The 21,726-nt window shown below is 44.9% G+C and overlaps 1 protein-coding gene across 4 annotated transcripts in view; it reads left to right on the top strand.

The window, feature by feature from the left end:
- RAD54L2 (RAD54 like 2) overlaps nucleotides 1-21,726 on the top strand; it is a 109,688-nt gene that overhangs the window by 1,937 nt on the left and 86,025 nt on the right. For 2 of the 4 annotated variants that reach the window (XM_059880166.1, XM_024983268.2), the window contains exon 1: nucleotides 20,590-20,791. The exons of 1 other annotated variant lie outside the window; for it this stretch is intronic. The gene's annotated coding sequence lies outside the window, so the exon portion shown is untranslated. Of the gene's footprint in view, nucleotides 1-14,355; nucleotides 14,461-20,589; nucleotides 20,792-21,726 lie in introns of those variants that run through there. One more of the 4 variants, XM_059880163.1, reaches the window with a different exon arrangement.

The following is a 21,726-nucleotide window of genomic DNA, read 5'->3' as shown; positions in this document are numbered from 1 at the left end:
TTGGGGTCGCTCATTCTTTGGAGAGTCGCTCTTCCCCACGTGGCTCCTCTCTTGGCCATTTTTGTTGCTGCATTCAAGTCAGGCCTCCAGAGGGAACCTCCTGCTGTCCGCTCCATGAAGCCCATGGGGTGCTGTGGGGATAGACCTGGCCTGAGGGGTGAGTGACTACAGGGTGACTCTGGGCGAGTATCCCCACCCATTCCTCATAACTTTACTAGATCCATGGTTTTCAAATTTTGGTAGCATTATTTCAGCACAGAATTTTTTTTTTAACCCAGTTAAATCATGTCCTGTTCATTAAGTAGGTAAAGGAACCATATTGGAAGTTGCAGGCAATAGTGTACCAGAGTCCCTACCAATTCTGAGGAACCCCCTACAATTCCAATAAACTAAGTTTTGGAAAAACACAAGCCACATGACTTCCAGACCCTTCCAGGTTTGGCCTGCCCGTGAAGCTTCAGAGCCCAGGCTTCAAGGAGGATGAGAACAGGAAATGCCATGTTTAGTGGCCACCTCGAAGTCCTGCCCCAAGTAGACTCCCCACAACCACTTCAGGTTTCTGGTTCTGACTTATTTACAACTGCCTGTGCATCCCCAGCCCCTCTTACCTGACCTTCTGCGAACTTTGCTTCTCCATTGCAGGCTCTAAAGTCAGCATCCAACCCTCTGTGGCACAAAGCCCACATAGGAGTCCTAAGTCAGGAACACACCAGGCACCTTTCTGTAGCTGAGGTCAGTAGGCAGCAAACAGGAGACTCTCTTCCTTCAAGCTTTGCTTTACTCTCTCCGACACCCTTGTAGCTTCCAGAATTGTCTTTTTTTTTTTTTTTAAATACAGAATATATCCGATTTCATGGGGCTGATAGTCTCACCTGAGAGCTAGGAAAGGCCCAGGGCAGCCTGAGTTGGGGACAAACCCTGTCTTCCCCATTTCTCTTCCCCTAAAATGCAGAGCAGAGGGGACGTGGGCAAGGTGGGCTCTCCACGCCACAGGCCAGTAGAGGCCTAGATTCCAGGCGCTTTTGTTCCAAAGAATCTCTGAGAAGCATCATGTCCTTGGCTGCTCTCAGGAGGACCACAAATTCAGGAGAGTGGAGTAAAGATGCTGCGGTGCTTGTTCCAGAGAAAGGCAACTACATGGTGGCTGAGAACAGAGGCTGCTCTACCTGCCTTTGTGGGTGGGGCCTCAGGGCAAAGAGCAGACACTTGCTCTTGCCAGGATGGTGAGGGAACAAACAGCAACCCTCGCTAAGCAGACAGACTAATGGTGGTTTCTAGCCCTGGTCACACATTTGAATCACCTGCCGCACTCTTCTGACCAACCAGTGCGAAGACCTTATTAATTCCACACCAATTAAACCAGTATCTTTACAGGTGGGGCTCAGCCATTTTTATTTTCCAAAGCTCCCCAGGTGACTAATTCACAGCCGAGGCAGAGAACCCGTGGCTTAGGAGGGGAGATTAGCATCAGACAGGATTTGGGTGTAATGGTCTTCACCCTGAGGTGGGGCCTAGTGGCTTGAAATCCTGGAGGCCAAGTAAGCTGGAATCTGTGGGGCCCACTCTTACCCACCTACCTTCACACCCATCCACCTGCCACACAGACTCCAGAGCACCTCTTTGGGGAAAAGCAGGACAAAAGGCTCAAGGATCCAGCCCCAGGGAAGGAGAGTGTGCACTCTGGTTTAGAATCTTTTCTTTTCCAAGATTCTTTGATGTGGCCCACTTTTAACATCTTTGTTGAATTTGTTACAACAGTGCTTCTGTTTTGTTTTGGGTTTTTGGTGGAGAGACATGTGGGATCTTAACCTCCCCTACCAGGGATGCCCAGGGATCGAACCCACACCCCCTGCATTGGAAGCACAGAGTCAACCACTGAGCCACCAGGAAAATCGCCTCTGGTTCAGAATCTTGACCATTTCTTTCTAGCTGTGTGGCCCTGACAGCCTTTCTGAGTCTCCATCCTTATCTGTCAAACAGGGCAGTATTGAGTGTGGTTGCAAGGAACACCCAGCTCATAGGAAGAGCCCCAGAGATGGGGCTGTTAGCAGCAGTTAGCCCAAACTCAGTCCGTCAGCCCAGACAGGGCCCTAGTGATCACCTGTCTGACCCTTGCTTTTTGCACGAACACCTGAAAGTCCAGAGGGGAGAAATTTTCCCAGGCCATGCAGCCAGCCAGATCCTTAATCTTCCTCCACCCAGGCAGCTTTGCATCAGAGCGCCCTTCCTTAGCTCCTCTCATCCAGCAAAACTCCAAAAATGATTACTGGGGCTTCTAAAGAAGTAAGTGAGGATTTTGACACATCTTTCTAATGTCTTAATTGAGATGCCGGGTTGACCTTTGGGGCAGAGGGTGTACTCTGCTCATTTGGCCCCTTGACCCTAATGCGCTGTTTGTCTCCTGTTGCTTTTTGACATTCTTAGTACTCTGATGCCAACTGGGTGGACCCCTGGGTATGTAAGATGGATGCCACTGGGGCCTGGGCCTGGGGTTAGGAAAGGCAGAGAGGTCAGGGAAGAGGTATGGCTGGTTTTCCATATAAGCCTCTTTTGTACTCTGAAGCCACTGAACTTGTACTAATAAAAATAAAATTGGTATTGAAAAATAAAGCTATGCATGTCATTGTACATTTCTCAAAGCCCAGAGAATGGTCAAGCACCAAGAGTGAACGCTGACATAAACTGTGGACATTGGGTTACAGTGATGTGTCAGTGTAGGTTCATTGATTGTGAAAAGCGTACCTCTGTTTTGGGGGATGCTAATATGCGGGAGGCTGTTCATGTGTGGGGAAAGGGGTTTGGGGGCAACCCTAGTTTCTGCTTAGTTTGGCTGTGAACCCAAAATTGCTCTTAAAAAAGAGTCTAATTTATAAACAAGCAAATAAAGTAAAACTGACAAATTCAGAGACTGGTACCCTCCCCCCGGTGTTTGCAAAGATTACACGATCTAATGGACATAAAGGGCTTGGCCTGACCCCGGTGATTGCTCAACGTGAACTGACTCTCGTGTTTTATTCTGAAGCCATCTCTGCCGCATGGTTCCCTCTCAGGTGCCACATTCATGGGAGGAAGCTGGTGGGAACAGGCCCTGCCCACCCTTTATCTCAGGATGCTGAGACACCAGAGGCTTTGTCACTAGCTCAGTCATGTGGTTGAACTGGTGATGCTACAGCCAGGCCTTGGGGGACAGTTACTAACCTCTGCTGGGGCTAAAGTTCTGCACTGGGTCCAGGCTCCTGCCAGGCACGGAGTGCTACTTTGCGCGGTTCTTCGAAACCTCGTCAGTCCTGGAAGGGTAGGCATCAGGCTCCATTTTGAGAGATGAGTAAGCTAGGCTCGGTCACACACTGTGTGACTCAGTGTGTAAGACTGCTCAGCTCTGTGGACAAAGAGAACAGAGTTCCTGTCTGGAGAGGAGGCCCCGGAGGTGGGCCTTCAGCCAGCACATCAGGGACTTCTCGGCCCGTGGCACTCAACCTCCCCCTCCGCCACCCAGCGGCGTAGTGAAGATGCCACCTTGGACAACAACAGCTTCTTCCCAGAGGGGCTGAAGCAGCCCAGTGACCTCCACCAGGTGTTGGGACACCTGTCCTGGGGAGGCATGAGAAACATGCCAGCTCCCCGCCTTTGAGGGCCTGGGATTGAAGGTGCTGGAGCAGGAAACCTGACTTCCTCCAGCCTTTCACACCCATTGTAGGCGGCTCATGCCTCCTTTTGTGAACCCTTGCCCGCTGCCTCCTCCAGGTGAAAGGGAGATGAGGAGGAGGAACTCTGCTGGAGAGCCAGACCTTCAATGTGGTAGTTCGGTGCAATCTGGGAAGGCTACCTACAGGTGGTGTGAGGACTAGGCTGCGAAGGAGGGAAGAGAAACTGATGAAGGGAACCACAGGAAGAAGCCCAACTCAGATCTCCCTGGGCCGCCTTAGAACTGCATCTCCCTCCTGCTGCTCACTCATATGCTGAGTCCTTCATTGATTCATTGAGCATCATGTGCTGGGCAGGAAACAGGGTTCTGCCTGATGTTCATAGGCTCCTAGGAGAGACAGCCACACAAACAGCCATACAACATGACAAAGGCTGCAATTAATGTGTTCTGGGACCCCCCAAAGGCTGTCTGAGGGGTCAGAGAATCCAGGACAGTTGGCATGTAGCTCTTGAAAGACCAAGTTTATGTTTGTGCTTAGGTGCTCCGTCACATCAGACTTTTTGTGACCCTTTAGACTGTAGCCCCACCAGACTCGATAGGACTTTTTCCAAGTCCATAGGATTTTTCAGGCAAGAATACTAGAGTAGGTTGCCATTTCCTTCTCCAGGAGATCTTCCTGACCCAGGGATCAAACATGCATCTCCTGTGTCTGCTGCATTGCAGACAGATTCTTTACCCATTAAGCCATCAGGAAAACCCAAGTTTATGTTACTTAACTCCCAAATATGCTTACTAAGCAAATGAATCCTTTTTATAGGAGAAAGATGGTACTTTGCTCTTAAACAATATTGAGTTCCCCAATGTCATGTTTGTAAGCTCCACATCCAGCTATAGAACATTGTTTCTGGATCCTAGTGACTTAGCTTTTCTTTTTTCCGTTTAGAATTGTGATAAAGTACACATAGCATGAAATTGACCATCTTAGTCATTTTAAGGGTACAGTTCAGTGGCATTAAATACATTCATAATGTGTAACCATCACCACCGTCTGTCTCCATAATCTTAAGTCTTTTCATCTTGTAAAACTGCAACTCTGTACACATTAAACAATGCTTCCCTGGTGGCTCAATTGGAAAAGAATCTCCCTGCCATGCAGGAGACCTGGGTTCAATCCCTGTGTAAGGAAGATCCCCTGGAGAAGGAATTGGCAACCCACCCCAGTACTCTTGCCTGGAGAATCCCATGGACAGAGGAGCCTGGCAGGCTACAGTTCACGGGGTCGCGAAGAGGCGGACACGACTGAGCAACTTTCACTTCACTTCACTTCATCCCATTCTCTGCTCCTCCCAGCTCCTGGCAACCACTGTTCTTCTTTCTGTTCTATGAATTTGACTGCTGCAGATGCTTCATGTGAGTGGAATCATACAGTGTTTGTCTTCCTGTGACTGGCTTATTTCATTAGCGTAATGTCCTCAAGGTTCATTCACGCTATAGCATATGTCAGAATTTCCTTTGTAAAGTTAAATATATACCATATTTTTGTTTATCTGTTTTATCTATTGATGGACACTTGGTTTGCTTCCACATTTTAGCTATTGTGAGTAATGCTGCTATGAACATGGGTATGTAAATATCTGCTTTCCGTTCTTTTGCGTACATACTCAGCAGTGGAATTGCTGGATCATACGATAATTCCATTTAAAATTCTTTGAGCTACAGCCATACTGTTTTCCATAGCAGCCGTACCATTTTACATTCCCACCAACAGCATTCAAGGGTTGAAATTTCTCCACATCCTTGCCAACGCTTGTTATTCTTGTTTATTTCATTGCTACCATGTAGAAATACACTGTTGTGTATTCAGTTTGTAATTTTCTGAATTCATTTATTACTTCTGACAGTTTCTTGTGTGGAATCTTTAGTGTTTTATACACATAAGGGCCTACCATCTGCAAACAGATTATTTTACTTCTTCCTTTCCAACTTGGATGCCTTTATTTCTTTTTCTTGCCTAATTGCTCTGGTTATCAATTTCAGTTCTGAAATGGCAAAAGCAGGCATCATTGCCCTTTTCCTGATGTTAGAAGAAAAGCCTTCAGATTTTCAAACATTGATGATTTTTGCTATGGGTTTTGCATTTATGGTTTTTTTTTTTTATCATGTTGAAGTAGTTTCCATCTGTTCCTAGTTTGCTGAGTGTTTTTATTTTTAACTATTTGTTTATTTATTGGCTGTACTGGGTCTTTGTTGCTGCGTGGGCTTTTCTCTAATTGCAGCGAGCAGGGGCTACTATCTAATGGCAGGGCCCAGGCTTCTTACAGTGGTGGCTTCTCTTGTTGCTGAGCAGAGGCTCTAGGGAGCGCAGCCTTCTGTAGCTGTCACTCTCAGGCTCGGTAGTTGTGGTTCCTGGGCTCTAGAGCACAGGCTCAGTGGTTGTGGTGCACAGGCTTAGTTGCTCCTTGGCATGTGGATCTTCCCAGATCAGGGACTGAACCTGTGTCTCCTGGATTGGATTCTTTACCACTGAGCCACCAGGGAAGCCCTGTTGAGCGTTTTAATCATGAAAAGGTGTTGAATTTCACTGAATGCCCTTTCTGCAACAATTGAGATGATTGTGTGTTTCTCCCCCTTTATTCCGTTCATGTGGTATGTTACATCGATCCATTTTAGAATGATGAAACACCTTGCATTTCAAGAAGAAATCACACTTGGTTGTGATATATAATCCTCTTAATAGGCTGCTAAATTTGGTTTGCTGGTATTTTGTTGCAGATTTTTACATCAGTATTCATATGGGATAGTGGTATGCAGTTTCCTTGTAGTGTCTGTATCTGGATTTGGTATCAGGGCCTCATAGAATGAGTTAGCAAGTGTTCCACCTCTTCAGTTTTTTGGAAAAGTTTAAGAAGGATTGGTATTAGCTCTTCTTTAAATGTTTGGTAGAATTCACAAGTGAAGCCATCAGGGCCAGGGCTTTTCTTTGTTGGAGACTTTTGATGACTGATTCAATATCCTTACTAGTTATAGGTCTATTCAGATTTTCCATTTCTTCATTATTTCGTCTTGGTAGGTTTTGTGTTTCTAAGGAACTTATCCATTGCATTTAGGTTATCCAAGTTGTTGGCATACAATTATTCATAGTAATTTACTCTTAAAATCTTTTGTATTTCTGTGAAATTGGTAGTAATATTCCCACTTTCATTTCTGATTTTAGTAATTAGAATCTTCTTTTTTTTCTGTGGTCAGTGTAGCTAAAGGTTTGTCAGTTTTACTGATCTCTCATACAACCAACTTTCAGTTTTGTTGACTTTCTCTGTTTTTCTGTTCTCTACTTATTTTCTAGGTCCTTAACTTGCTATGGGTTCTCTCCCCAGCAAACTGCCAACATACATCAAAGACTGCATGCACATTCAGTCTCCACAGATCCCTGAAACCCAAGGATCTCCATTTACAAATTCTGGTGCTGAAGGGCTTAAAATTCCATTGGTCCCTGGAAAATTAAACTGGGTGAAGGGGAAGGCACGAGAAAAGTGAAGGGACCAGCACCGACAACTCATCAGGTGCCCCATCAGAGAGAACCTCTTGCATTTTATTGTGGTTGGGTTGGGACCTAAGTATCTGCATTTCTCAAAAACTCCTGCGTGAGGCCAGGCTGTCTGTTCTGGTCACGTTTGCCCCTCTTTAGCTCTGCTTCTCAGGTAAGTTCCCCTCAGCACAAAAGGCATCCTCGGGTAGGCAGGTGTCACCCTGCTTCCTCCCTTCTCTTAACCCCATTTTCAGTTGCCCAGCCCTGACAGTGCCATTTTCTAAACATCTCTGGCTCCGTTTGTCCCCTTTGTGCCCCCCACTTCAGTTTAGTTCACCCACGTCCCATGTCTGGACCATTGTCCAAGGTCCCCTTACCCCCAGGTGTGATTCCCCACCACCACCTTTGATGCAGTTTCAAAGACAAGTTGTCTTAAACTTTTAACGTGACGTACCAGAGCCTGTGTGACCGTAGCCCTGTTCACATCTCCAGCCTTGTTTCTTTGCCTCTTACTCATGAAGTTCCCACCTCTTGGCTTTAACCTATCCTGTTTGCCCTACTCGGAATCCTCTCACCCATTTTTCCTCCGAACTCCCACTCCTGCTCCTGACCAGGCTTGCCTGTTCCTTCCCTCCTTTCACTCCAATCTAGGCTGAGAGACTGCCTGGCCAATCCTGTCTGAATTAGAGCTGTTGTGATGATATCCAAAGCCTCTGATGCTCTTTTAAACAAAACAAGGACCTGATTATAAGAGAAGGAAGGGGAGTATTTTTTGGACTCCACAGGCTGGGACCCTGGTTCTTTCTTCCCTTTCTCCTTCGGGACTCTAAGCTCAGTGCCCTTTAACTGGTCACTTCTGCATCTTTGAAATCTGACTCCAAATTTAGGGGGTCACAAAATCCAATTGGTCTGTCTGTAATTAGGTATTCTCCCTGGGCCAATCAACTACTGCTAGGGAACTGACAGACTGCAAACCTGCTCTATAAGCCTTGCTCCTGAATGGGTAGGCACTGTTGGGAAGGAGAGTAAGAGCTAAGTAGACCATAAAAGTGTCTCCTTCCTCGCTTAGGGTATTGACCCTGTGTTTCCCTCTTGTTGTGTAACTGCCTTCTAATGGGCTGCCTCCCCCAGTGGACACAATCTCTTAGGACGGACGCCAAGTTGTATGTCTATGGGGCCAAAACAGAATGTGCCCAGTAAATATTTGTGTAATGAAGTGCCAAGAAAGCCCAAAGAAAGGACTGGCCTTCAGGTTCATGGAGGCATCACAGAAGAGATGACATTTGGGCCAGGCATGAAGCATAAGTGAGAGTAGAGGTTTAGCAAGAGGGAATGGTGGCCCTGAGGCCTGAATTGGTCCAGCCACACACTATTGAGCACCCAATGATGAGCAATATATTGAGTGATGTTGTAGAAATGAGTGCAAAGTAGCTGAAGGAAAGATTAAAATTCTGAAGTGTTTGAACCAAATGTTTCCTCCCCTTGAGCTCCTGCTGAGAGTTGGTTCTCATAGGAGTTAAGACTGTATTATAATTATGTTTGTGTGCCCGTATCCTCTAGCCTCAGGGCCTGTGTGCTTTTCATCTTTCTATAACAAATCTCCAGGGCCTTTTTTTCCCCTGAGGGTTTTGTTTTTTTTTTTTTTAATGAAACTGAATACCCTCATGATAAATGGGGGCTGTGGACAACTCTAATATTTATTCAGTACGTGTTCATGTAGCCCAGTCATGTGGAGACTTTGAGGCTACTGAGATGGGCCAATCTGGTTCCATCTACAAGAGTCAGACACAATCCCAGTAGGAATGAGGTTGGTCCTATAACCAAGATAATTACAAAAGTACAGCTGAGTCTGGGGAATCCCAGCCAATCTCACATCGAAGTGAGTAAGACCTTAGAAGTCCTCTAGGAGGAGATGGTGGAATTGACTTAAAACAGCAAAGATGTTAGCCAGATTTTCTCGAACTAAATAAACCCGAACATACATTTGGCACTTTCAAAGACTGTTTATAGCTATCCTTCCATTTCTTTCTCACCATTGCACGTATGTTATTCGCATTTTACAAATAAAGAGCCCATCCCAGGGAGGTGAAGTGATTTGTCCAAGGTCATACAGCGTATAAGAGGAGCTGCCTCTGCCCCTCCACCACTGTCCCTGAGGAAAGATCCCTCACTGCCTGGAGGGAGTTTCAGCTCCTCCCACACTCTCCCAAGTTCTTTCCAGACCTTGGAGTCTGTGAGTGGGGACCATTCTTCCTCCTTGACTCAGAAAAACATGTATTGATCATCTACTATGTGGAAGGCATCATTCTTACCCCCTTGTTGTAACATGCTCTCAGAAAAGCACCAGCATAAGTCATCTACCTCTAGTGCATGATTCCATTCATAGGAGATATTCAGAATAGGCAAATTCATGGAGACAGAGAACAGATTGGTGGTTGCCAGGAGCTGAAGGAGATGGGGGTGGTGCACAATGGGGAATAAATACCTCTGGATTAGTAAATACTTTGCTCATTGTGTAGTATGACAATGTATATACGTTCTTAGATTGGGTTCAGATTCGAACTCCCATCAGTTACCAGCTGTGTAACCCAACCTCTCTGAGCTTCCATTTCTTTTAAATTGAAGTAAAATTCCTGTAACATAAAATTAACCATTTTCAGTGAACAATTCAAAAATAATGTATATATATGTGTGTAACCAAATTACTTTGCTGTACACAGAAATTAATACAACATTGTAAGTCAACTATACTTCAATAATACTTTGGCCATCTAATGCAAAGACCCAACTCTTTGCATTGGAAAAGACCCTGATGCTGTGAAAGATTGAGGGCAGAAGGAGAAGGGGGCGACAGAGGATGAAATGGTTGGATGGCATCACCGACTCAATGGACATGAGTCTGAGCAAACTCCAGGAGACAGTGTAGGACAGGGAAGCCTGGCGTGCTGCAGTTCATTGGGTCACAAAGGGTCAGACATGACTTAGTGACTGACAACAACAACAACAACACTTTAGTAAATAAAATGAACAACTCATTGGATTTTAAATATTCACGTTATGAAATCACATATCTAATTTCAAAACATTTTAATTGCCCCCAAATGAAGCCTCATACCCATTAAGTACTTATTCTCCATTGTCCCCCTTCCTCACCACCTCCTTCAGCTCTTGGCAACCACCAGCCTGTTTTCTGTCTCTGTGGATTTGCCTATTCTGAATATTTCACATAAATGGAATCATGCAGTATGTGACCTTTCGTGTCTGGCTTCTTTCACTTAGCATATTGTTTTCAATATGTTGCTATATCTTGTAGTTCAGTCACTCTGTAGTATGTATCAGTGTTTCATTCCTTGTTATGGGTAAATACCATTTCATTCTGTAGATATAACACATTTTTTTAGTCCATTTATCTGTTGATGAACACTGTACCTTTTGGCTATTGTGAATAATGCTACAGTGGACATTGGCATACAAGTATCTGTTTGAGTCCCTTTTTCAGTTATTTTGGGTATATACCTAGAAGTGAAATTACTGGGTCATATCATAATTCTATCTTTAACTTTTTGAGAAACCACTAGTTTTCCACTCTGACTGTGACATTTTCTATTTCTATCAGCATTATGTGAGGGTTCCAATTTCCCTATATCCTTGCTAACACTTGTGATTTTCTGTGTTTTTTTTTACATTATTATTTTATAATAGCCATCCTAATGGGTATAAAGTGGTGTATCATTGTGGTGGTTTTGATTTGCATTTTCCAAATGATTAATCAAGCATCTTTTAAAATGTTTATAGGCTATTTGTATATCTTCTTTGGAAAAATGTCTGTTCAATTCCTTTGCCTATTTTTGAAGTGGCTTGCTTGGTTTATTTACTTAATATTTTTTTAATTGTAGCAATTCTTTATATGCATTCTAGACATCAATTCCTTATCAGATATATGATTTGCAAATCTTTTTTTCCATTCCATGGGTTGCCTTTTCACTTTGTTGAGAGTGGCTTTTGATGCCCAAATGGTTTTCAGTCCAATTTGTCTGTTTTTTTTTCTGTTGTCTGTTCCTTTTTTGGTGTCACATTCAAGAAATCATTGCCAAATCCAATGTCCTGAAGCTTTTCTCCTTTGTTTTCTTCTAAGACTGTTAAGGTTTTAGATTTTACATTAGGTCTTTGATCCACTTTGAGTTATTTCTTGTATGTAGTGTAAGGTAAGGATGTATTTTCATTCTTTTGTGTGTGGATATCAATTTCCCAGCATCATCTGTTGAAAAGACTGTCCTTTCCCCCACTGAATGATCTTGACATCCTTGTCAAAAATCATTTGATTATATATATAAGGGTTTGTTTCTGAACTCGATTCTATTCTGTGACTGTCTATATGCCAGTACCATGCTGTTTTGATTACTATAGCTTTGTGTAGTAAGTTTTGAAATAAGGACATTTTGAAATCAGCTTTGTTTTATTTGTTTTCAGGTTGATTTTGGCTATTTGGGGTCCCTTGAGACTGCATATGAACTTTGTGAATGGATTTTTCTATTTCTGCAAAGATGTTGGAAGTTGATAGGGTTTGCATTAAATTTGCATATTGCTTTGGATAGTGTTGTCAATCCATGAGGGCTTCCCCAGTGGCTCAGTGGTAAAGAATCCTCCTGCAAAGCAGGAGACTCGGGTTTGATCCCTGGGTTGGAAAGATCCCACTGGAGGAGGGCCTGGCAACCCACTCCAGTATTCTTTCCCGGAGAATCCCATGGACAGAGGAGCCTGGCAGGCTGCAGTTCATTGGGTTGTGAAGAGTCAGATATGACTGTAGCAACTGAGCATGCATGCATGCATGATAATCCATGAACACAATGTCTTTCCAGTTACTTATGTCTTCTCTAATTTCTTTTAGCAACATTTTCTAGATTTTTTGGTGTGTGTATACTAGTCTTTTCTCTCTTTGGTTAAGTTTATTACCAAGTACTTTATTCTTTTTGATGCTAGTGTAAATAAAATTGTTTTCTTAATTTCCTTTTCATGTTGTTCAGTGTTAGTGTATGAATACATAACTGATTTTTTGTATGTGGGTTTTGTATCCTGCAGCTTTGCTGAATTCATTTATTAGTTATAACTCTTTTGGGTGTAATCTTTAGAGTTTTATATATATAAGATCATGTCATCTGTGAACAGAAGTAATTTTACTTAATTTTCAGTTTGGATGTCTTTTATTTCTTTTTATTGGAGAGAATGGAATTATTCTCTGTAGACATTTTTAAAAGTATCTGTTTCTATGACATCTATCTATTGACTTGGCAAATGTACATGGTCCTTTACCAGGTACTACAGTAACCTCTGCTACTTCCCTAGAAGTCTATCAGCAATATCTTTCATATCTTCATGAAATGTGGGAGCAGAGCTACAGGCTACTTTTCCACTCTCCATGGCAGTCATCTGGAGGTTCTTACCCCACCCTATGCTACTCTTGAGCTCTGGTCCTTCTGCCTAGAATTTTCCTTCCTGGAGCCTTCACGTGCTTCTCTGTATCATTCTTGACATTCAGATTTCAGCTCACAGGTCGCCTCACCAGGGTGGTCTTACTCAATTCCTCCCTTTCCTGACACCCTCTCTCCCATGTAGGTCTCCTGTTTTATGTTCTTTTCAGCACGTATTAGAATTTTTTAAATTTATGTATTTGTTGACTGGCTGCATTGGATCTTTGTTGCTGCACTGAGTGCAGGCTTTCTCTAGTTGTGGCGAGAGGGGGTTTCTCTTGCTCTGAAGCACAGGCTGTAGGTGCAGGGACTAAATGGTTGCAGCACGCAGGCTCGGTAGCTGCAATTCACGGACTTAGTTGCCCCATGACATGTGGGATCTTCTTCCTGGAACAGGGATTGAGCCCGTTTCCCCTGCACTGGCAGGTGGATTCTTAACCACTGGACCACCAGGAAAGCTCCAGCACTTATTAGAATTTTAAATTATTTTGTAATATTTGTCTCCTCTGTTTAGAAGCTAAGCTACGTTATGGCAGAGGCCTATATTCTCTTATTCAGTGCTAGATTAGCATCTGAAATATAGTTTAGGGACAATGAATATCTGAACAGCCACATGGGACAGGTTTTTATTAGTTTTACTTTACATATCAGAATACACCAAGCTCAACTTTGAGTATAGTTCTTCATTCACTTCAGTGCATGACTATAAGAGTGGCCTGTACTCAAATTCCACCCCTTTCTTATGTCCCAGCTTCAGTCTTTCCATCTTTGAAGTGGGGTGATACTTATACATACCTCACAATGTCGATATGAGGATCAAATGCATTAATAGCTGTAAAATCTTACACTAAGGGTTGGCACATCTCATTGGTATTCCCCAGCATCTAGCACGGTGCTGGTACAAGGTAGAAGGTGAAGGTGAAGTCGCTCAGTCTGCGACCCCGTGGACTGTAGCCTACCAGACTTCTCGATCCATGGGATTCTCCAGGCAAGAGTACTGGAGTGGTTTACCATTTCCTTCTCCAGGGGATCTTCCCGACCCAGGGATTGAACCCAAGTCTCCCGCACTGGAGGCAGATGCTTTAACCTCTGAGCCACCATAATTGCTGAGTGGGGAATTTTATGGTACAGCAGTTTTACCAAGTCTTCAATAAACATTGGAGTGGATTTTTTTTTCAAGAATCCTAGAGATTATAATGTAGTATGAGAAGCCACATATAAGGGAAAAGTTAAAAAAAAAATCTAAATAGGCTGGCTGTTGAAGAAAGAGAAACAACTATCACCTTGGAACCTGGTTCAGAACGATCATGTGTTTGGCATCCAGAAGTGAGACTGGGTTGGAAATGTGGCTGGTGGGAAAAGGACTGAGCTGGCTTTCATGGAAAGAAGAGATGAAGCAGGTGAAAGGAAGAGGGTGTTTCTCCAGGTGTGAAATCACAGTGATGAAGGCCTAGTTCTAGTTTTTTATTACAAGTCACTGTTAATCCCAGCAGGAAGACCCCAGATTTTTCAACCTAACTTGAAGGCAGAGCAATCAATAGGCAGCTATGTGAATCCCACTCTAGAGATTCCTTCTTCCTCCCTAATATAACCCATTTTCTTATAGGTGAACTGGCAGGGCAGGCACATAGCATGATCACCAAAGGTGGCTGTAAGGGCATAACATCATCCAGCTTGTCAGGGAAGCTCCCAGAGGGCAAGGAAGCAGTGATGTCACAGAAGGGCAATGGGAACCTTCAGGGAGAGAACGAGAAGGGGTTCCATCACCAGGGAAGCCAGCCCTGACCCTTGCTGCTCAACCTGAGTGACAGAGGAGACAAGTAAGTATGGGTGTATTTTTTTTTTTTTTTTGGCTGTGCTGTCTCAGTCGTGGCATCCAGGATCTTTAGTTTGATGCGAACTCCTAGCTGTGGCATGTGGGATCCAGTTCCCCAACCAGGGATCCAAGCTGGGCCCCTTGCATTGGCAGCATAGAGTCCCAGGCACTGGACCACCAGGGAAGTCCCAGTTTGGGTATCTTTGATGCTTGTATATTAGGTCTTTTGGGAGAGGGGAGGGAGATTATAAGACTTCTTTCTTAAGTTTCTGCCCCACTTCCCTGGTCCCTTTTTCCTCTGTTTGGTCATTTTTAGGGCTCTTACCTAAACCTGCTTCAATATTTGAGACCAAATCTGCTTTATTTATCACACAGGGAGTCCAAGCTAAGAGGCCAACTGGAGAAAATGTAAGGCATGGATCAGGGAGGGGTTGGAGTGGTGATGTGACCCCGGGATTCAGAGAAAAGTGAACCAGCTTTTGAGACATCCTTTAAGATCATAGTATGAAGTCTCCTTACTTGAATGAGCGGTGAACCTCTAGAGGTTTTGAGAATGCTGCTCTCTGCTTAGAATCCTGCTATTTTCAGCTGGTTATGAAAATGTCTTTAGGCAGATGAGCCCTTTCCTTCCAGAGGATAATTTAAATGGAAATCCATGTGTATATATGTATGACACAGTGACAAATTTTAATATAGGTGAGTCTCAGTGAACTCTGGGAGTTGGTGATGGACAGGGAGGCTTGGCGTGCTGTGATTCATGGGGTCGCAAAGAGTCGGACACGACTGAGCGACTGATCTGATCTGATCTGATCAGGTAACTGATATCAGATCTTTTCTGGAAAGTCTCTTCAGGCAAGAGAGAAGGGTATCAAGGTAAAATTTCCTGAGTCTCAGAAACCAAGGGGTGAGGCGAGAATGGAAAATTTGAGGCCATGTGACAGCTATGATACTTTTGGAGCACCTTCTGCAGATCTAAATTCCCATCAGTAGTTTGGGAACATGAACTCCCAGGTTGGTAGGTACCCAATATGCTACTAGAGATAAGTGGAGAAATAACTCCATAAAGAATAAAGAGACAGAGCCAAAGCAAAAACAACACCCAGTTGTGGATGTGACTGGTGATGGAAGCAAGGGCTGATGCTGTAAAGAGCAGTATTGCATAGGAACGTGGAATCACGTTCATGAATCAAGGAATATTGGAAGTGGTCAAACAGGAGATGGAAAGAATGAACGTCAACATTTTAGGAATCAGCGAACTAAAATAGACTGGAATGGATGAATTTAACTCAGATGACCATTGTATCTACTACTGTGGGCAAGAATCCCTTAGAAGAAATGTAGTAGCCATCATAGTCAATAAGAGTCCGACATGCAGTACTTGGACGCAATCAAAAACAACAGAATGATCTCTGTTCATTTCCAAGGCAAACCATTCAATATCATGGTTATCCAAGTCTATGTCCCGACCAGTAATGCTGAAGAAGCTGAAGTTGAATGGTTCTATGAAGACATTACAAGATGTCTTTTTCATTACAGGGGACTGGAATGCAAAAGTAGGAAGTGAAGAAACACCTGAAGTAACAGGCAAATTTGGCCTTGGAGTACAGAATGAAGCAGGACAAAGGCTAATAGAGTTTTGCCAAGAGAAGGTGCTGGTCATAGGAAACACCCTCTTCCAACAACACAAGAGAAGACATGGACATCACCAGATGGTCAACACGAAATCAGATTGATTATATTCTTTGCAACCGAAGATGGAGAAGCTCTATACAGTCAGCAAAAACAAGACCAGGAGCTGACTGTGACCCAGATCATGAACTCCTTATTGCCAAATTCAGACTTAAATTGAAGAACATAGGGATCATTCGGGTATGACCTAAGTCAAATCCCTAACAAATTATACAGTACAAGTGAGAAATAGATTTAAGGGACTAGATCTGACAGAGTGCCTGAAGAACTATGGACAGAGGTTCATGACATTGTACAGGAGACAGGGAGCAAGACCATCCCCAAGAAAAAGAAATGCAAAAAAGCAAAATGGTTGTCTGAGGAGGCCTTACAAACAGCTGTGAAAAGAAGAGATACAAAAAGCAAAGGAAAAAGGGAAAGATACATCCATTTGAATGCAGAGTTCCAAAGAATAGCAAGGAGAGATAAGAAAGCCTTCCTCAGTGATCAGTGCAAAGAAATAAAAGGAAAACAATAGAATGGGAAAGACTAAAGATCTCTTCAAGAAGATTAGAGATACCAAGGGAACATTTCATGCAAGATGGGCTCAATAAAGGACAGAAATGGTATGGACCTAACAGAAGCAGAAGGTATTAAGAAGAGGTGGCAAGAATACACAGAAGAACTGTACAAAAAAGATCTTCACGACCCAGATAATCACGATGGTGTGATCACTCACCTAGAGCCAGACATCCTGGAATGTGAAGTCAAGTGGGCCTTAGAAAGCATCACTACAAACAGAGCTAGTGGAGGTGATGGAATTCCAGTTGAGCTATTTCAAATCCTGGAAGATGATGCTGTGAAAGTGCTGCACTCAGTATGCCAGTAAATTTGGAAAACTCAGCAGTGCCCATAGGACTGGAAAAGGTCAGTTTTCATTCCAATCCCTAAGAAAGGCAATGCCAAAGAATGCTCAGACTACCACACAATTGCACTCATCTCACACGCTAGTAAAGTAATGCTCAAAATTCTCCAAGCCAGGCTTCAACAATACGTGAACTATGAAATTCCAGACGTTCAAGCTGGATTTAGAAAAGGCAGAGAAACCAGAGATCAAATTGCCAACATCCTCTGGATCATGGAAAAAGCAAGAGAGTTCCAGAAAAACTTCTATTTCTGCTTTATTGACTATGCCAAAGCTTTTGACTGTGTGGATCACAATAAAGTGTGGAAAATTCTGAAAGAGATGGGAAAACCAGACCACATGACCTGCCTCTTGAGAAATCTGTATGCAGGTCAGGAAGCAACAGTTAGAACTGGACATGGAACAAAAGACTGGTTCCAGATAGGAAAAGGAGTATGTCAAGGCTGTATATTGTCACTGTGCTTATTTAACTTATATGCAGAGTACATCATGAGAAATGCTGGGCTGGATGAAGCACAAACTGGAATCAAGATTGCTGGGAGAAATATCGATAACCTTAGATATGCAGATAGCACCACCCTTAGGACAGAAAGTGAAGAAGAACTAAAGAGCCTCTTGATGAAAGTGAAAGAGGAGAGTGAAAAAGTTGGTTTAAAGCTCAACATTAAGAAAACAAAGATCATGGCATCCGGTCCCATCACTTCATGGCAAATAGATGTAGAAACAGTGGAAACAGTGGCAGACTTTATTTTTGTGGGCTCCAAAATCACTTCAGATGGTGACTGCAGCCATGAAATTAAGATGCTTGCTTCTTGGAAGAAAAGTTATGACCAACCTAGACAGCATATTGAAAAGCAGAGACGTTACTTTGCCATCAAAAGTCTGTCTAGTCAAGGCTATGTTTTTTCCAGTAGTCATGTATGGCTGTGAGAGTTGGACTGTGAAGAAAGCTGAGCACCAAAGAATTGATGCTTTTGAACTGTGGTGTTGGAGAAGACGCTTGAGAGTCCCTTGGACTGCAAAGAGATCCAACCAGTCCATCCTAAAGGAAATCAGTCCTGAATATTCATCGGAAGGACTGATGTTGAAGTTGAAACTCCAGTACTTTGTCCACCTAATGCGAAGAGCTGACTCATTGGAAAAGACCCTGATGCTGGGAAGGATTGAGGGCGGGAGGAGAGGGGAAGACAGAGGATGAGATGTTTGGATGGCATCACCAACTCAATGGACATGAGTTTGAGTAAACTCCAGGAGTTGGTGATTTACAGGGAGGCCTGGCATGTTGCAGTCCATGGGGTCACAAAGAGTCAGACAGGATTTAGTGACTAAACAACAGAGGTGTGAAGGCCTAGAAGAAAAAGGAAGAGGGAAGGAGAAAGGGTTTTTTTATTGTCTTGATTTTAGGCAGAAAACAAAGCCCACTTTCTGAATTTTTTCATCATTTCGTCAATATTCATTTCTTGAAAGAGGGAGAAGGAAGGGAACCTGGGCCTGTTGTGTAGCTGACACAGTTCACTCTTCCCCTTAACTGGAGCCCATATGGCAATAATTCCCAACTTGAGGGAAGAGAACCTGAATTTTTAACTTCCCTCTCAGTATCAGTGATCAGGAAAGCCTTTTCTTGTCCCTGCTTTTTTTCCAGCTTCAGTCAACAGGAAACCGGTCAGGAGGGGGAAAAACCTAGTTAGATTAGATTAGATCAGATCAGTCGCTCAGTCGTGTCCGACTCTTTGCAACCCCATGAATCGCAGCACGCCAGACCTCCCTGTCCATCACCAACTCCCGGAGTTCACTTAGACTCATTTCCATCGAGTCAGTGATGCCATCCAACCATCTCATCCTCTGTCGTCTCCTTCTCCTCTTGCCCCCAATCCCTCCCAGCATCAGAGTCTTTTCCAATGAGTCAACTCTTCGCATGAGGTGGACAAAGTACTGGAGTTTCAGCTTTAGCATCATTCCTTCCAAAGAAATCCCAGGGCTGATCTCCTTCAGAATGGACTGGTTGGATCTCCTTGCAGTCCAAGGGTCTCTCAAGAGTCTTCTCCAACACCACAGTTCAAAAGCATCAATTCTTCGGCGCTCAGCTTCTTCACAGACCAACTCTCTCATCCATACATGACCACAGGAAAAACCATAGCCTTGACTGGACAAACCTTTGTTGGCAAAGTAATGTCTCTGCTTTTGAATATGCTATCTAGGTTGGTCATAACTTTCCTTCCAAGGAGTAAGCGTCTTTTAATCTCATGGCTGCAGTCACCATCTGCAGTGATTTTGGAGCCCAGAAAAATAACGTCTGACACTGTTTCCCCATCTATTTCCCATGAAGTGATGGGACCGGATGCCATGATCTTCGTTTTCTGAATGTTGAGCTTTAAGCCAACTTTTTCACTCTCCACTTTCACTTTCATCAAGAGGCTTTTGAGTTCCTCTTCACTTTCTGCCATCAGGGTGGTGTCATCTGCATATCTGAGGTTATTGATATTTCTCCCGGCAATCTTGATTCCAGCTTGTGTTTCTTCCAGTCCAGCGTTTCTCATGATGTACTCTGCATAGAAGTTAAATAAGCAGGGTGACAATATACAGCCTTGATGTACTCCTTTTCCTATTTGGAACCAGTCTGTTGTTCCATATCCAGTTCTAACTGTTGCTTCCTGACCTGCATACAGATTTCTCAGGAGGCAGATCACGTGGTCTGGTATTCCCATCTCTTACAGAATTTTCCACACTTTATTGTGATCCACACAGTCAAAGGCTTTGGCATAGTCAATAAAGCAGAAATAGATGTTTTTCTGGAACTCTCTTGCTTTTTCCATGATCCAGCGGATGTTGGCAATTTGATCTCTGGTTTCTCTGCCTTTTCTAAAACCAGCTTGAACATCTGGAAGTTCACGGTTCACATATTGCTGAAGCCTGGCTTGGAGAATTTTGAGCATTACTTTACTAGCGTGTGAGATGAGTGCAATTGTGCGGTAGTTTGAGCATTCTTTAGCATTGCCTTTCTTTGGGATGGAATGAAAACTGACCTTTTCCAGTCCTGTGGCCACTGCTGAGTTTTACAAGAGTCCTTAAGTCTGGGCCCAAGCTCTGTAGGAGGCGATAGCAGTAGTAACAATCATCATTGGCAGCGTCAGCAATGACCGAGACCCAGTGTTGAGTCGCACATCTCCGCGCCAGGCACTTGCAACATTTCATATAGTCCTAACAAGCCTCCAAGGTTATCCCCAAGTGAGGAATGAGGAGGAACCGAGACTCACTTGAATCGCTTTCCAACGTGCCTCTCTGATGGCTAGCGGGGTGCAAACTCATTCTGTTGGACACACCACTAAAATCATTCTCAGGTTTCCGGCCTGGGATTTCCGTGCTTCATTCACTCCTGAAAAAGTTAGCATAGATGGCTCTGTAGAGGAAGGAGTCTCAATCCATCCGGCGCGGCGGAACAGCGGCTTCCGACAGGCTCTCAGCGGAACTTTCCTGTCCGTGGCGCGTGTTCCCGTCCGGGCGGCCGGGCGCGCGGGCCGGGAGGGGGAAGCTTTCTGGCGCGGACCGCCAGCGGAGGCTGAGAGCGCCGCCGCCGGAGAAGACCGACGCTTAGCCGGAGCCAGCCCGTGGCGCCCGGGCCTGGCCGGTTGCCTCCCTTCATCCCCGCTGCCACTGCCGCAGGCACTGCCAAGGCGGGCGCAGCGAAGCGCTCGGCCCCTCGGCCCTACCCGGCCCGGCGCGGCCCGGAGCCGCGGCGCGGGAGGTGAGTGCGGTTGCCGGCCCCCGGACTCCCTGCTTGGGCCGCCGGGACCCGCAACAATGGGGGCCGAGTGGAGAGGCGGCCCGGGCCCCTGGCGCTCAGCGGCCTGGGGCAGCAAGCCGGTCCTAGTGGCCCAGGCCTTGGGGCTCTGGATCCCACCTGGGAAACTCCGGTGGCTGGAGGCTTGGCGGGGGTCTTGGCCTCCACCTGGGGCCTTATTGGCTTGGTATTTAGGACCTTTGTACCCGGGAAAGGGAGTCTTAGGGACACGGAGACTTAACTGTAGTGGCGTGCGCTCTTAGCGCCTGATGCAGACGGCCTGGAGGCTGGCCACAGCGGGTGGGTTGGGGGGAGGGTGCGTTTGGAATTCTAGGGGGCCTCAGTGTGCCTGCCTGGTCCGTAAGGCGAATCGAGATGCGTCTCTCCTTGCCCTCCTCCCCACCCGCTCAGGTCCGTGAACTTGGCAGACCGGGATCTGGCTGAGGAGAAAAGGGTATCGAATATTTAGCTTCCCTGAGGTAACTGGTGATTAGTTCCTGGAAAGGCAAGGAGCTCAGCTGGGCACAGGAGAGTTGAGCGAAGAGATGGATTCTCCAGGGCCCAGCATCCCAAAGTTGAGTGATTCTCAGAAAGGGAACTTGTCACAAGAGTGTCACAGTAAGTCGTGTTGGCTACCTTGGCGTTAGGGTGAAGCCGGAGTTGTGAACTGGAGAGTACAGAGGAGGGTTGGTAGGCTGCTGAGGTTGGAGAATTGGCTTTTTGTGGGCCGTGGTGGTGGCAGCCTGTGAGATAAACAAGGGACCTTTGCAGAGTGGGCTTCCTGATAAAGAATGACCTCTTTCTGCGGGGGAGGGGTGACTCAGATCTATTAGAATTCCTGCCACTTGCTAGTGGATGTGGCTGAGTATGTTGGTGGCTGGGTACTGAGGTAGATGGGG

The sequence above is a fragment of the Bos taurus genome, chromosome 22 (genome assembly GCF_002263795.3).
Source record: "Bos taurus isolate L1 Dominette 01449 registration number 42190680 breed Hereford chromosome 22, ARS-UCD2.0, whole genome shotgun sequence".
NCBI lineage: Eukaryota > Metazoa > Chordata > Mammalia > Artiodactyla > Bovidae > Bos > Bos taurus.
Note: the sequence above shows the minus strand (reverse complement) of the source record. Positions and strands in the feature narration are given on the sequence as shown.